We start from the raw sequence: 17,368 nt of genomic DNA, 5'->3' as shown, positions 1-17,368 counted from the left end.
TTCAACACATGCCCGAAATTTGGTTTAGGTAAGTGTACACAGGATGTACACCAAAGTCTACACCCCTGCTCTTGATTAAGAAAGGTGTACACAAGGTAATAGGTGTAAGTATACAAGTTCTCCACAAGTTCACGGTGTTTATCACAACATACGGGTATATGCTATCTTGTGCATGGGGTGTATGATTTCGAAACGATAGAAAGGGGGTCGAGTTATGTTTTTGTCCAATTTTTCAATTTATGAATACATTTCACCGGAAAGCATATGCCTACGGAAGAAAACATTATTTTAGGAGTATATGGATACCTTTGAATCCATTGTACACTCTAGTTTCATCAAACACCTCAACACAGTTCCGAAGATCAGAGCAAGATTGACGCTACATAGTGTTTATGGTCAAATACCAGAACAAAGCTTTGCTTTATCATCACTTTTATATTATGGTTAAACACATGTTACTTTTCGAAATGTATGGATAGATTGTCTGTACATCAAATAGTTCGTTTTTAAAGATGTTGACAAAAAATCAATGTTTTGCCCGGGATTTATGCAGCCTCTTGGACCCGGGGAGTATACTCCCTCTTTCTTACAAATGTTAGTGAGAAGTATCGTTGAAAGTATTATCTATATAAATGTATAGACGACAGAAAATGTTTAAAAAAGACCTTAATGCCGAACCAAGATTTAATTTCCATAAACATACTGAAGTACAAAACAAACAACATGCAGCTTAAAAATCAAAATAATTAAAAATTGCTGAGAACGGTCATCGACAGTCATTAACGGAATTGGAGCTAGATGATGAGCAAAGAACGAACCTTATCTGGATTTACGCTAGATGGCGCACTAGTCTAAATCTACGTTATCATTGAATCTCTCCAAAGGACCCCCCCCCCCCCCATGCATTGAAGATACTTTAGCTTTTCTTCAGGTCAACTCGTTTAAATCAATATATGGGATTTGGAGGGCAAAGTACACAGCATATAAATAGCACATGTTTAATAACCCCACCCCAAAATTCACCCAGACAGTACACCACAAAATAGACTAGGTGTTTCATGGAGATTCAATCAAGGTGATTGTATTTTTTTAATTTTCATTATCATTACTTTTTAAGTTAATTTTAATTGTTCAAAAATTTCTAGGTCTTTATCTACTTCTGTCGTATATTAAAATTATCATAATATATTAAATTCAAATCTATTACTGTTCAGGTTTGCACAGAAATTATCTACAGCTTATTCATGTAGTATCAGTATAATGGCATTTCATTAATAATGATTTTAAATATTATGTATGAACTAATGATTGAATTAACTAACTCATCACTGTAAACAGAAGTGGGGTCTGTTTATATTGTGCTTCCTGTTAAAAGAGAAAATAGAAATAATGCATACCTTCTTTATTTTCTAATTGTATCTGGCAAAAAGAGTTCGTGGAACATAAAGAAGAAATCTAACAGGTATTTTATGCATTAATGATTAATAAAGAGAGATAATACGAGGGTTGTCCGTAAAGTTCGTGGACAACATTGATAATTACTGACAAACATTGATAAAATATATGAAACTATTATTTTCATTATTCATGTTTAAGTTTATTTATATCCACGTTTTAATCACAAATAAAGCACAAATAGTTATATTTTTATCAGATACAAAAAAGATACACACTCATACCCGAAGCACTCAAACAAAAATCCTTGACTTCACTCGACGTCAAAAGCTAAATACATTTAACTTTCCTCAACAAAGTCACTGTTTCACTCAACACATTTCTTATGTCGCTTTTACCAGTCATCCAAAATGTGCACAAACTGTTCTGGTTTCATATATGAAATAATATTTAACACTTCCTGTCTCAAATCCTACGAATCATAAAACCTCTGTCCGCGTAAAAATGGAAATATGGCAAAGTCACGTTACAAACTTCATAATTTACAGCACTGCAATCTTGGAAAGATGGTCTTCCTTCGCGCATATCATCCTGTGAACTGTCCCTTCCGTCCGAAAATCTTCTGTGCCACTTAAACAATAAAGAATGGATAACTTTACTATGATTTTCCGACTGTTTAAGGAATATATGGGTCTCTGTTGGTGTTTTTCCAATGTCTACACAAAATTTTATCACTGCTCTCTGCTCCACCTTTTCCGAAAACGTCCCTTTTTCGAACAATAACGATCCTGTCTTAATAAACTCTGACCTCGATTTCTCTGCAATTTCGAAACTTTGAACGTTCAAATTTTACAGGTTTGACGTTATAGCTTTTGTCAACCTTATGATCTTAAAGGCATCCAAATTTCCACGGAATTTTACAAAATACAAATGCAATGTATAAAGTGATAAATATTTTTTTAATTAAAACTTTGTTGTGCTCCGGGTCACCATCTTAAGTCTAATAAGGAAGTCATAATTGTAATTATACACTTAAAATTGATTTTTTTTTTTTTCATTTTGTAATTCACATACAGTAAAGGATTATAAATATGCTAATAATAAACATCTATGGCACAACTTTTATTTAAATTTTAGCTTGTCCACGAACTTTACGGTCAACCCTCGTATAGATAATGAAATATTATTGAAATTATACCATTTGCATCCGGGATGGTCTGCGGTATAGTTCCCCCCTGTTTTCACCCATTGACAGCAGACTCGACACTGGAAGAAATCATCTCTGACTTTACATTTCTATTCCTATGCACCGCCAATCATCAGAACAGAATTTTGAACACATGTTTAACGTATTTCCATAGAATATTCCCTCTGCTGAAAAAAAAGTTTGGTAGTCTGTATTAGAAAGCTTTTCATAAAATTTCAAGCCAAATTCCCTGTTGTAACAAGGTTGCTGGGAGGCCGCTCCCGAAAGCATAAAAACAAAGTAAAAAAGCTTAGAAAACGTTTTAATCGTCATGTTTCCAATTTGTAGGCGCTCAGATTAAATGCGGTTTTACAGATTTTTTTTTAGTAGAATTCGTCCATTACGCATGGCAGGCAACATGCCAGTCCTAAGCAAGAAAGTTGCCGAATTAGCAATCAGATGCTGAATTTCACTTTGAGTAATTAAAAATTATAATAGTTCGGAGAAAATGAAAATCAATAATTATATGTACATAAAAGTTCACTGACATAATGCTAAATTATTAGAGGCTGGGATGCGTGATTAATTATATATATTGCCATTGTTATCATGAAGTTTTATACATCAGTTGGATTACCTTATATATATTAAATTCTAGCATTATTCATTTTTAAGATAAGAAGATGAAGATAGCGAACATCTAGCGATCTCAAACAGTCTACAAACGATACAAATCTGTAAACAGGGCATAAAACACGGACCCCAGAAATTCCAGAAGTAGAATCAGGTGCCAAGGAGGAGTAAGCATTCCATTGTCAAAATATTAGAATGATTGATTAATTGTATGGTGTTTTTTTTTTTTTTTTATTTTATTTGATTGTTTGTTTGTTTGTTTGTTTGTTTTTTTTTTTTGTTTTGTTTTGTTTTGTTTTTTTTTTTCTTAGAATTTAGAAACAGAGTTCTTACAATTGGTATAAACACGTCAGTCAAACTACGACCCATTTAATAACGCTGATCTCACTTAGAAATATATATTTCCATACATATACTGTGAAAAAATAATTTACATTAAAAAGAAACAACAAAAACAATACAAAAGTATGGCGGAATACCCCCCCACATGCAAGGTATATTACGCCAATATACAAATAATTATTGATAAAACTTACTAACCAACGTTATCATATGACATCAAACAAACAAGATGCAACGGGATTATGTTGACATGCGACTCATTTATGTGAACATGCGAGATAACTATATAAACATGCAACTTATTAATGTCATCATGCAAGATAATTATGTTGACATGCGAATTAATTATGTCAACATGCGAGATTTCTATGTTGATACGCAGCTGATTTTCTTGGCATGAATATCTTGCATGTTAAAATATAATTCGCACGTTGACATAAATGTTGCATGTCGACGTAAATAAATCGCATGTTGAAACATATACATGTAGGTTGCATGTTTACATAATTACCTTGCATGTTGAATAAATAAGTCACATGTTGACATACATGTTGTTTTATTTTGCCTAAGGAGGATCGTAGACAGCTTAACCCGTGATCGGGAGGTCGTGTGTTCGTATCATTGCTGCGACTAACCTAAGTCGATAAAAAATAAGTTCAGTCCCTGATACGTTCTACTTTCCCACTTGAACGGTGAGCGAACGCTGAACGAACGCTGAACGAACGCAGAGTGAACGGTGAGTGAACGATGTGAGAACGCTGAACGCAACTTGGTGAACGAAGTGTGAACGGTGAACGGTGAGCGAACGCAGAACGCGAACGGAGCGCAAACGCGAACGCAAAGTGAACGGTGAACGCAAGATGAACGATTTATTCGGAATGCCTCTGATCCTTTCTTTGCATTAAAACTATTCTATTGTATTCTTCTTATGCCTGGTGCTAAAAAATAAATAAAAAACAAATCAGTGAATATTGTACGATTTTTATCGCTAAAAAACATTGTAATTGTTACTGAATACTGTAGTATAAAAGATAAAATTAATCTAGTTGTAAAATAAACATCTTTATTCTTATTTGATGTATAAAACCATTACAAATAATGTGGATTTTAGAAGAGAAAACTACTGACTTATAGAATGAATTACAACGGTTGTAACAACCATACATATATATTCCGTGTAAAATAATGAGAAAAAAAAAATAAAATATTTTACAAAGGTATGTGGACGTATTGCATAAATGCACTCGTACTTTAAAATTCTAATGCAATAATGCAATAATATATTTATGTGTTAGTTTTATTTTTTATGATGATTCATTGAGCGGACTTCTATATGTATCTGTAGACATTTCCCGGCCGTGGTTATACGTTGACAAGATGAAACAAAGAGGCATTCATATTATTTGTTATAGATTAAATTTTCTCAACTTGATATTTAAGTAATATTCTGTCATAGTTTTTATTAAACAGACAAATGAGAGAGAGAGAGAGAGAGAGAGAGAGAGAGAGAGAGAGAGAGAGATTCGGTTTTAGCTCCCCTTTCCTCAAATGTTTGTACCTATATCAATCAGGCAGTGAAAGTAACCATTTTTTAATCAACAAATTCATTTGTTTTACAGTCATAATCGGTTTTTGTCTTCCTGCTTCAAGTTCACACGAAGGCCACGTGCTTGACCTGTCAATCAAAATCATTCGACACTGTGCAAGGTGTGGAAGTCTTGTCACACCGAAGGCAAAGTGTTAGTATTTCCAACAAGTTTTAACATTTTTTCTTATCATTTCTAGATCTGATTCCAACATTTTTAAAAAAAAAAAGTTTTCAAGGAACCGCAAGAAAAGATCGAGAGATCGAGGGGTTCGAGAGATAGAAAGTGAATAAAATCCGGAATTTTCAGTTCCGATCATCATTGTTCTACTATTATAAATACCTGACGTATATTAGATAATGTCATTGCACGTTTTCATCGTATTTTACAGGTAATTCACTATTTTGAATAAATTAAACGATCTTTTTAAGTTTTAGTATTTACTTGTTCCCATTTCATGATTACATGAAACCAGAATAGCAATCGTCGGTGTGGCTTCCCCCGGGCTTGATCGGGTCCTTCACCAGATTTCTCGTATTAAATAGGTACATGTATTCAGTTTTTGAGATAGGATTTCTTGTGCAATGTTTGTCATACTGGGTTTATGTAGATTCTAATAAAACTTCATAATCTATGGAAAATTATCGGCACGTCTCTTCAATTATTTTCTAAAAATTATCGTCTAGCTGTCAAGTCAAAACAAGTTGTGAAGCAATCCGTTTATTATTTACCAATTATAACCAATTAATTATATCAACACTCGGATGCTCACATGTATAGTATCATTTATGTAAACACCCAATTAACACCTCCATGCCAGCTCCAGGCGGTCACTGTTATCCATTAAGCTGCATTAATTTTACGCTTGATTGGCGTGTACACACGCGCAATCAAAACTTCGAGAGATAGAGAGTAAAAAACAATGAAATGTGTGTAACGGGACCCATGTCTTGGTTCGAGAGATAGAGAACTTCGTTATATAGAAGAAAAAACGGGACCGGAGGTTCACTTCGAGAGATCGAGAACTTCGAGAGATCGGAGTTCGAGCCATCGAGAGTCACCTGTACTAACTAAGTAACCGATTTAGGGGAAAGGGGGTGGGGGGTGGGGGGTCTTAATTATATAGAATGGCAAACATATAAAGTTACGGTGAAATATCATTACTGGAGAATCATCTTGGTTATATTAATGATAATCATGTTATCATGTTATAAATCATGTTATAAAGGCAATTCTCTCTCTCTTATTAAAGAATTTATATATGTAAAGTAGAACAAAAAATCCATAATGTATTACGTTTTAAACAAATATTTTTTTTAAAACCACACTATCGATTTAATTCGCTCTAAAGTTATTCAATTAACTGAATATCCGCAGTACTGTTTATAATTCTCAGAACTAGTTCGAACATATATTTCTGTATTGTTTGAAAAAAATTTGTTAGACATAGATATTTTCGCATTTTTGCTGCAGTTGGTAAATTAATTGAATTTGATTATTATCTAACCATTAATGATTTGTCGTCTTTAACATAACAACAAAATGTTGCAGTGCTTGAAGTATCTGTATATAACCCGTATTTAGATTTAATTTTTCAGCATCGTTCTACATAGGTGCATACATGTACTTATAAGAACATTTATTTTCCAGATAAATTTAATAAATAACCTAACAGCTAAGTTAGAATAATACAAACAAATATTGTAGATAATTTTATTCCCATGAAATGATGATTCTTTAAACACGATATGTTAATTATTAAATTGCAAAACCTGTAAATCCTTACGTTCACTGTACAGAAAGATAAGTCCTTTCACGTTGAAGTTCCGAATGACAGTGGAGATTTATCGATAAGTGAACGCTGAACGCAAGGTGAACACAAAGTGAACGAACGAAGAGCGAACGCAGAACGCTTTGTGAACGGTGAACGCGAGCGCAAGGTGAACGCTGAACGCAAAACTGTGAACGGAGAGCGAACGGTGAACGCACTCTGAACGAACGGGGAGCGAACGGAAAAATTGGAAAGTAGAACGTTTCAGGGACTGTAGCAACTGTTGCTTTGCCAAGCGCTCGTCATTTTGAAGTGAAAGTTGAGGGTCCTTCAGATGAGACCTTAAAAACCGAGGCCCCGTGTCAGGTAGGCGTTGGCATGATAAAGAACCCTCAATGGCTCAATGGCCCTGAGTGCCGAGTAAAAGTCTAAATTTGAGGCCCTTCACCGGTATATGGTGACGTCTCTATAATAGTAAATGAAATATAAGGAGATAACGAACAGTATTCAAGCTCAAAAGTCGACTAAACATGAGTTCCTTATAAGTATATCCTTTTTTGCATTCTTCTAATAATACATATTTAAAGTTGGAATATTAAATCAAAATATATTCTTGATAGTGTCCGTTTTACATCATTTCCAATAACACATAGATATTCAGCAAAGCACGGAAGCTTATTTCCATCGTAATCGAGCAGCTGTCTAAAAACGAAGTACGGGACCTAGTCACTTACCCCACAAATAAAAAAAAAAATAATATGAATCTTGCAAAATCAGATAAAATTACTCGCAATTAAATTTAGAATGAAAACAAGTACGAACGATTTGCATGCTTTTAGGAGTAATTATAAAAGTAAAATAATTTTGAAAACTTGGGGAAAAATATTGCTTTTGTGTTTATCTACCTATTTACAAATGTATATTTTATTTATACCTTTTAAAGGCGGAAATTCTGATTATCCACATATTTTTTTTAATTTCATGGAAGTCGTCCCACTCATTCAATAGAGCATTCTAAGCAAATGGCACGAACATTTATTATATTTATTATATTTGGTGAAACATAATTGATTGTACATCTCTTTTTCAGAGAAGATGTATGGATTGATACAGCCGTAAAGAAATGCAGAATTTTTTTTTTTACAAGAATATGTCTGTACTTGAAACATCAAGGAATAACAACGTGTTTTGTAAATTGATATTAACAGAAGTAAACACATCAATAACTTGCAACGGTAAAATGAATTGATTATTTTCTTCTGCTTACTGCTTTTCTAAAACGCAAGTAAAAAGTCCCAATGTCAGTCTGCTTGCACAAAATTTTGCAGGCTAGCTTTCAATTCAAAGTTTTGCATAATGGAAAAGATAATCTTTATACTGTGTGACGCTCGTGGCATCAGACAGTAATTGCGATTGTCCTTCGGAATTAAAAAGAATGGTACATTTGCAAATTGCAAGCATGTTTACCTTTGCATGTTTACCTTTGTATTGAAATGTTTAATATTGTCGATCGACGCAAATCTTATAACAATTTTGTATATACCTGAGTGCAAAGTAAATTAAAAAAAATGACACATTCATATGATAACGTAGATATCTTATTGACACAAATTATCTGTCTAGATATTACAAAAATGTCCAGGTATTTTAAGGAACTCTACGTAAAAATGTCCATAAATATACCACTAATAATATTGAAACAACGACTGTTAGAACTAAAATACCAGTCATTAGAGATTTTTTCGTGCTATCTTCTTCTTTTGCATGTCCATCGTCTTTTACAGACGTTATATCAGACACAGCATGATTGCTGAGGTTTTCCGATGCACTGCCTGTCAATTAAAGTCAATTTAAAACTTAGATATTAATATTGAATGTTATTAAAATCGATTTATACACAAACCTCTTACAACCTCAGAAGTGGGTCAGGTGTCATGTAGGAGTAAGGATACTGTGTCAGAGCCTTCCAGTGCTTCAGGCAAACGGAGATCCGTGGGTAATTCAGTGTGAAATAATGGTTTTGCAATTTGTATGAAAACCTAGTTATCAATACTGGATATTATTAAAATTGTGTATTTTTTTTTTTAAATACAAACCCTCTAAAACCTTAGAGGTGGGATCAGGTGTCATGTAGGATTAAGCATACCTCATCGGTCGGTCAAACCCGTCAACATTGGACATAATGATAGATTGTATTTGCATTCAAAGTCATTGCATGTACCGTAGAACTTGCGAAATGTTAACTTCAAACGATATTATTACTTCATAACCTTGTTAGTCAATAGTGTGCCATCTTTTGAAAATTATTTGTACAGTACGAAGAGCATGCTCTTGCGTATCGCATCTGGGAGACGTAAACTTTATATGCAGGCTATAATGGTATATCTGTATATATGAAAGGGAATCATAATTATTATCCAGTCAAGTTTTGTACTTTAATATATCTTAAGTGGTTTCTTTGCGAATTCGGCCGCCACAGACTAAGAATGTTTGCATTTTATATTAATCAGCTATGCTAAGGAAAGAAATAAAAAATGCGATCTTAGGACATTCTTAATACGTATTATTAAAAAAAAATCTTTATAATAAATGAACTGTATACATGAACAAAACCTAAAATAGATATCCATAATGGATAGGTTTGTGTCGTACTCACGTACTCAATTCCAGTTACATCGCGTTTATCAGCTGTGTGTCACGTGACTGGTATAAAAGTAATTGTTCAGCTGAATGTAGAAAACGACGCCAGTGCAAGGGCATACGAATGTTTTGGGGTAAAAAATTGATACATATTAAAAATAAATTACATCGGCTATCCGAAATGTGCTGGGAACTAGTCAGAGATATTTCGGAAATACTCGTAATTTTGCAGAAAATGCGTTCAATAGTTAAAAATTCCCACAACGCTTAAATTCTATTATGAATAAAAATAATGTTATACCGACAAGAATCAGCTCCCAGCACATTATATAAATAGTGCACGTTTTTGAGGGTAACAGTTGAAATTGACACCCCAAGGAAAACCATTGTCAACCGACGCGTCAGCGGAGGTTGACAATGGTTTTCCGAGGGGTGTCAATTTCAACTGTTACCCTCAAAAACGTGCACTATTTATTTTATTATACTGAATGTCTTATTGATTTCGGATATCATACAAAAAATTCGGAGATCGTCGTTAAGTTCACGCTTAGAAAGCTTTCACACTCCCCACTTCTATTTTTTCAATAAGAAAGCTTCGGAAAAGATTTACCAACCTCTATTTTGTTTGTTTGCTACTCAAAAAGTCCTTTATCATCTAAAGTTTGCACTCGCAAGGATGTTTCGTCTGTCGTTTGTTGTTTTCAAGTAAGCTACATCGGACGCAAGCTTTTATTGACGTCGTTTATTCGACTTCTTTCAAACGCACAACCGACGTTTTGAGAATTCTACGGTGAACCGTACGCGCATCATTTGAACGCATGTGATATTTTCGTAATGTTACCCGTTGTCAAGTGTGTTGCTAATGCTGAGGGTAACATTACGGATTGTTAAATGCCTCTAAACCAATCAGATTTTAGTATTTAACATGAAAGTATAATAATTTAAAATATACATGATATAAGCAATTGATATACATGTACAATATTTCAGCTCAAACAGTCCTGTCTATGCCCTTGTACTTTTGATGTTAATTAGGAATACACTTATCGTGTTATCGATATTCTTTACATTATTTGTTGTTGTACAGCTCCAAGGCACCTACATCTACATACATTGAAAATCTACATACATGTAATTGTTTTAAATATTTTTTTTTCCTTTTAATCTTATTGTTAGATTTAAATGTTGGCGATGGTCTTATATTTATTGAAGCATTTTTGTAATTATTAAACAACCCAATGGATCAACTCCTCTGGATCACTTATACTCCGTCATGCAGAGGCTAGTGACATCATTTGCTTCTAATTATACGGCAGTTTGTTATCAAATGTTGTGATTTTGCATTCATTTAAATATAATTGATAAATAATTGCAAGTTGTTACTTACGCATCATTATATGGTTAAATAAATTTTTGCCGCTTGTTAAATTTTTAATGACATAATGAAACTTCACATACGGTGCATCACCATTGTGAACCCAGGCCTTCCTTAACGTACTTGTAGCTGAGTAAGCTTATTGACGTCATTTTTAAATAGATAATGTATCCTCCAGGAACATTTAGTTCCCTGAGCTTTTTCTGAATTATGTGTGCGTGTCCTTAGTAAAAATATCTTAGAATGTAGAAAATAATTCCCACTAACAAATGTTTGATAACGTCGTAAGGTCAATTGGTATTTGTAGTGATATCAAAATAATATTGTTGAAAGCCATTTCTGATTCCCCAAACTTTACATGTATATTTTCTTGATAAATAAACATACATTATATATGTTGTTGTCAAAGCATGCTTGCTAATATCGTATTTAATATGAACGACTTGACTTAGATGCATTAATTTTACCTTCTGTTTTCTGGCTGATAGAAGAATAAGCATGAAAGACAGGACTCGTTATGTATTCTTCATTGAAAGCAGATGTACCTGAATCGCATAACTTTGCATCAAATGATGAAAAAATATGGACAATGACAACAATGTATACAAAAGTAACAGTGAAGTATAAATTAACAGAGTTAATATACTTTACAAAGGATGTTGTGTTGTGTTGAATAACCAAGAACCAAAGAACGAAAAATCATTTTAGTGTCCAAAAGAACTTCAAATACATTTCGGGGATAAAATTTATTGTACACGTATTTGATACATGATCATTCTTAAATTACTCATTTATCCTTGAAATACATATACCTGTACATCCAAGTTTTGTGTCACAATGATGCTGTTTACAAATGCATTTCTTCTGGCATTCCTTCCCAAAAGCTGGATACGGACATGGTAGCTCACAATAAAGTCCAATTTTTCCATCTTCACACTCTTTTAAACATTTGAACAAACAGTTATAAATTACTCGAGAATTAATCACCAATTACCCTGTCTTTAAAACTCAGAGAAAACAAGCAATATATAATTGAATAAACGATTATGGTAAAGCATCCTATGCTATAAATCCAACAAACACAATGAAACATTTGTACTATCAAATTTAAGAAAATGCTTTTCTTTTTTGTTAATTAAAAGACTAATAGAAAAGTTTAGTATCATGAAAATAACGTATGGGTAAAATATTTCATCGTAATATAATAAAGGGAATTAAATGCAAAATCAATAATCATAATGGAAATATGACAGGCGTTACCTGAGGGATGTTTTTTGCAACCATAGATGTGGTGACAGTCCTGTTTTGCACAATGGCATATCAGCTCACAATTCTTACCATATCGTCCACTTGGGCAGGGACTATTGCAATCTGCTCCATAATATCCCTCATAGCAAGCTGTAGCAACAGATTTGTTTATAATTATATGTGATATATCTTAATTGATACGTATATCTCCATTTCTTAGAATTATTTTTATCATTTAATGTTTCTAGTGTAGGGGCTTTATACACATACTTACAAACGCATTTTTCAAGTGTATGATTCCATATACGTCCATATGAACACAGCAATCCACCCTTTCTGAAACTTGTTAGAATCAAATTACAATGAAATTCATTGAATTGAATGGAATTCATAAAATTGTGACATTGTTTCAAAAATAAAGCAATATGGAGTTTTCAAAATCATCAGTTTCTCAATCTTTAAAGATCGTTCTCGAAACAATACATAAAAAAATCGAAAGAATTATTAACCCATTGCCAAGCTCAATGTTACAGACAAAAATTGTGGTGAAAAACAAATACATGTCCTAGAACAGCATTGTCACTTTTTCGATGAAAAATGAACACAATGTATGTCCGATTATTCCACTACATGTATTACATTTTAATCATCTATATTGAATGTTCATAACTGTCTTCCTTCCGCGTTGATATTGAAGTGGATTGATACAGAAACAGATAACTTGTACTTTGCAAGTTAAATTCCTCATAAAGCAAATACATTATGATAACGTTATCTGGCAAATTCCTTCATATAGTGACTCACTCTTTCTCTCTCTCTTTAAACCATGTAAACACCAAACACTTTATATCGATAATCTATGCATGTAAAAAAATCCTACTGAAAGTATTGATCTCAAAAGGAAGAACTTTATTCATTATTCAAGCCAATTCAAACAACAAACACAAAATTTAGTTAAAGTAATAATAAAGAAACACAAAACAGGAAATAAACTAAACTAATCTGTATTTTTCCTTAGAGAAAAATTCCGAGAATAACATTTTTGAATAAGTATTTTGAGAAGAGTAAATCAGTGAATTTTATGAATTTAGTATTAATATTGCTTAGAGCTCATCCTTATTAAGCAGTCTTATATATTTGTCATGCAACCAATTGATGCTCTGGTCATGCTACATGTACAGATGCTTTATGTAATAAAAAAGATGGAGATAACGAACAGCGATCGATCTCTTAAAAGGTACGAACAATAAAATTCTATAAATAGGGCATAAGCATTCCCTGTTGACCGGTCAGACCCACCGTGAGCCCTGTGTATTGATTAAGAAGACTGAACATTCTGTAGTCAAACTCAATAAAAAAACAAGTCATGCAAAATACGACCTAATTAAAGGTTTGTTATTACCCGAAATATAAGAAGAAACTGTTGAAGCTGCTGAGCCCTTGCTCGAATGATATGCTATATATAACAGAATATGGTTTGGCGGGACTGGCCAATTATCACTTAGTTTTGTCAGTATTCTGAATTCTTTAAAATTCTTTAAAGCTTGTAAGTATACAGTATTTCGTCTCGAAAATAGTCCATAGTGCCGTTGGAAATGGATTTGTCAAAATAATAACAGCCATCGAATTTGAAACCCAGAACCTCAAAATCACCAGGCCAAATGGGCATTAATCTAAAAGCACATTTGATATCCGATTTGGCTAGGAACGATCCGCGCCCTAGACGTTGAACCCTGCTAATGGCCTCGCAAATTTTGTGTAATTGACAGAACAAAGCGCTTCGTCAATAAAGTCATTGACGGAGTTATGGGTTGGGTAGGAGAGGTGGTGAATTACCCTGAATTCCCCTTCCGCTTTCTTGGGCACTACTCCCAGTGGCGAAACCCGCAAATTTGACATAGGCCGCGATTTAAATGGACCGGCCATCCGTCCTTTAACAATTTCTTTTTTGATATTATCTCTAGCAACATCTGCATGTTTATAAAATGAGGGCAAATTAGGTGCCTCTGTTTTTTTTTCACGAGGACCATAATAATGCAAGCGAAAACCAAATTGAAAACCATTCATGAGTTCTTTCGCTATTTCCAAATTCGGATAATTTGTAAGGGATTTTTTTAAGCTGAAATGTTTATAGGGGAGTTTGCTAATTTAAAGTTTCTGAATTTTATTGGTTGCAGCGGTGCAGTTTGAAGCCTTTGAGATACGAAAAGTGTCATTTTTAGAAGAACTCGATTTCGGATGCTTTCCCTTACAAATAGAACATAAATGCGCATATCTGCAATTGGCTGTGCTGCAACGGCCCCTCCTTGTAACTAAAGCAGACACCAGTTTGGGTTGGCGCGTGCGCTGCAGCGAGGTTAGATTCTGGCCTGGGCGGGGGATCATTATTAAGTTTCTAAGTTTATAATGCGAATATGTAGAAAGAAATCTTTAAATAACTTCTCATTCTTTGCACACAATTATGACATTAACAACAAAATCTTATAAATTTATCACTTTTACTTTAACATTATTCAAATTGTTTATATGAACATAAATCTTATAGAATGATTGATTGTATGTTATTTGTCGTCCAATTTGAGAAATTTCCACTCTTTTCACGCAGTGAGGATTCTTCATCGTGCCAATGCCAACTGCGACACTTGGCTTCGGTTTTTAAGGTCTAATCCGAAAGACGCATGACTTCCACATATAGTCCCGGGCGTTTGGCAAAGGAAAAATCATTACCTATGTTTACGTTTTAGGTTTGTCGAGAACCAAACCCAGAGGCCCGTTTTACAAGAGAACGACTAAGACCAAAATTTAATTCTGCTTATAATATTCTAATTTACATTAAGTTGAACATGGTTTTAATTTTTTTTTCAAAAAGGAATGTAGAAAGATATTCTATAGTAATTTTAAACAGAATCATTGATTTTGCAAAAGTTTACATTCACCTAAAGTTTTGGGTCTTAGTCAAAAGTTTTTTTTTTTTTCTTTGTAAAACGGGCCCCGGGCCTTCTAAGCACGAAGTGAAAGCCTTACCACTAGACTACTGTGACTGGTCTCGTACAGTGAAGACACATTGCTGATTTCTGCAAATAAAGTTTAATTTTGATTATTTTAATTTGTTTGATTGTTTGTTAAAGTCCCTTCGAGGATTTTTTACTCATATTGAGACGCCACCACGCCGATGGAGGTCTGCAAATTTAGACCTGTAGTTAGCATATAATGGCCTTTGAGCAGTGAGGGATCTTTTTCCTGCCAGCACCTACTGCGACACGGGACCTCGGTTTATATTGTCTAATCCGAAGGACTGGTCTCCACGTCCCTCAGTGGGACTCGGATGCCGACGTAAGGATCGACTCCGTACTCTGCGGTACCAGAGTAAACGCTGTAAATTGCAGCTACATGTATGTATCCAACCCCCTCCCCTCAAAAAAAAATATTATACAATTATTGCTGTTTTTTTTAGGTCAATACGATGATTTAGACACCCGAGGAAGACAATATTCCCCGAGACCGAAGGGCGAGGTGAATGTTGTACTTCAAAGGTGGCTTAATCATCGTGTTGACCGAAAAAACAGCAATAATTGTTTTACTATATGATTCAATGATTAAATGACACACACTCATGAAGCAATCCATGCCATCTTAATTGTTCACATCTACTGAAGTACTAGCCGAACATAATGAGAGAAATGGGCTTAAAAACAACTAGTTGTATTATTTTGGAATTTTTAATTCTAGTTTAGGTTCAATGTGGAAGAAATAAATGTCCGGCACAAATATAGGACTGATTTTAAAAAAAGGGGACATTAAAAGGGAAAAAATGACATCTTATCTGAAAACCAATCTTTGACTAACCCCCCCCCCCACCCCCCAAAAAAAAGGGAAAATATATCTCTCAACTCAAAATTTTATTTAATGGATGTAAAGGTCCATCAACGAGGAGAGAGGTGCTTTCATTGAATTTTTTAATTCCTAAAATTTAAAACTTTACATTCTCAAAAAGTGGGGTTAGGGGCAAGCCCCCTAAAACCCCCAACCCCTCACCCAAGAATCAATGTGCCTTAATGTTATGTTCATATAAGTGGAAGTCAGGAGCACTTTCCAAAACTAATTGCATCAATTTGGAATTTCCCTATCTATTTTTGGTCCAATGTAGAATAAATAATTCCTTATATTGACCTGGATGGTCACGTGCAGGTCAATATAACGTATTATTTTTCTAACATTGTTGGATCTCAGCCAATCATCAGAGAGATGGGAATTATTCAATCATATGATAATCTAGTTTATCTCATGTTACACACAGTCTTCTTGTTAATGTATGTACTAAGACGTGTATTAATTATCATTGTTGATTCAGAATATAAATTTTTGATCTGAAGTTATCCAAATAAAAAAAGAAGACATACATCTACCAAAATTTGTTTCTGATATACATGGTTTCTTGACAACATTTTCTACACATTTTTCACACATGCACAACTGAGGAGCAACAAAGACCTATTATTTATTTCCTATCATATTTTATCAATTTTAAAGAAAAGAAAGGGGAAAAAACCCGAACAAATAACATAATTCAGTCTATTTCATTTGACGATAATTATACAATGTAATATACAATGCTGCTATGAAATCTGAAAGTCATAATCAGTTTATGATCATCACGACTGGTTTGTAGAAGAATGATAAATAAAGATAACAGGAAAACTGAACAACTGCTATAACTCCAAGAGTAATAGTAATATAAAGCAGATATTCTCTACGCTTCCTCTTCTCTTTATGAGCACATTCAGGATCAGTTTCCCTTTCTGCAAATAAGCAGGAAAATCTTTTTGTTTACAGATTGATGGATGTGATTTGTGAGCAAAAAAAATTTTTTTTCATGTTTTTCAACAACATTTGTAAAATACAGAAAAATTGAATTTTGTCCTGTTTCATACATAATATATGAAATAAATAGATGCCCTAAAAGGAGTTTTGAATGCAGTCGGAGCATCTATTCTATTCTGCATTTCGTCACAACAACCTTGAGAATAGAGTAAATGTCACATAGAGTTTTTTTTAGGCCTTTGTTTCTATGATAAAGTCCAGATTCGTTTATTTTCGTAACCAATGTAATAGAGTATTACATGTATGATTGGGGTCATATTTACGACTGTAGAGACATAACTAACGTTCATAAGTAATATCCACGACTGTGT

This window comes from Saccostrea echinata, unplaced genomic scaffold (genome assembly GCF_033153115.1).
Source record: "Saccostrea echinata isolate AGI-Se365-2 ecotype Australia unplaced genomic scaffold, CSIRO_AGI_Sech_v1 ptg000052l, whole genome shotgun sequence".
In the NCBI taxonomy this organism is placed as follows: domain Eukaryota; kingdom Metazoa; phylum Mollusca; class Bivalvia; order Ostreida; family Ostreidae; genus Saccostrea; species Saccostrea echinata.
This window is presented reverse-complemented; position numbering follows the sequence as displayed.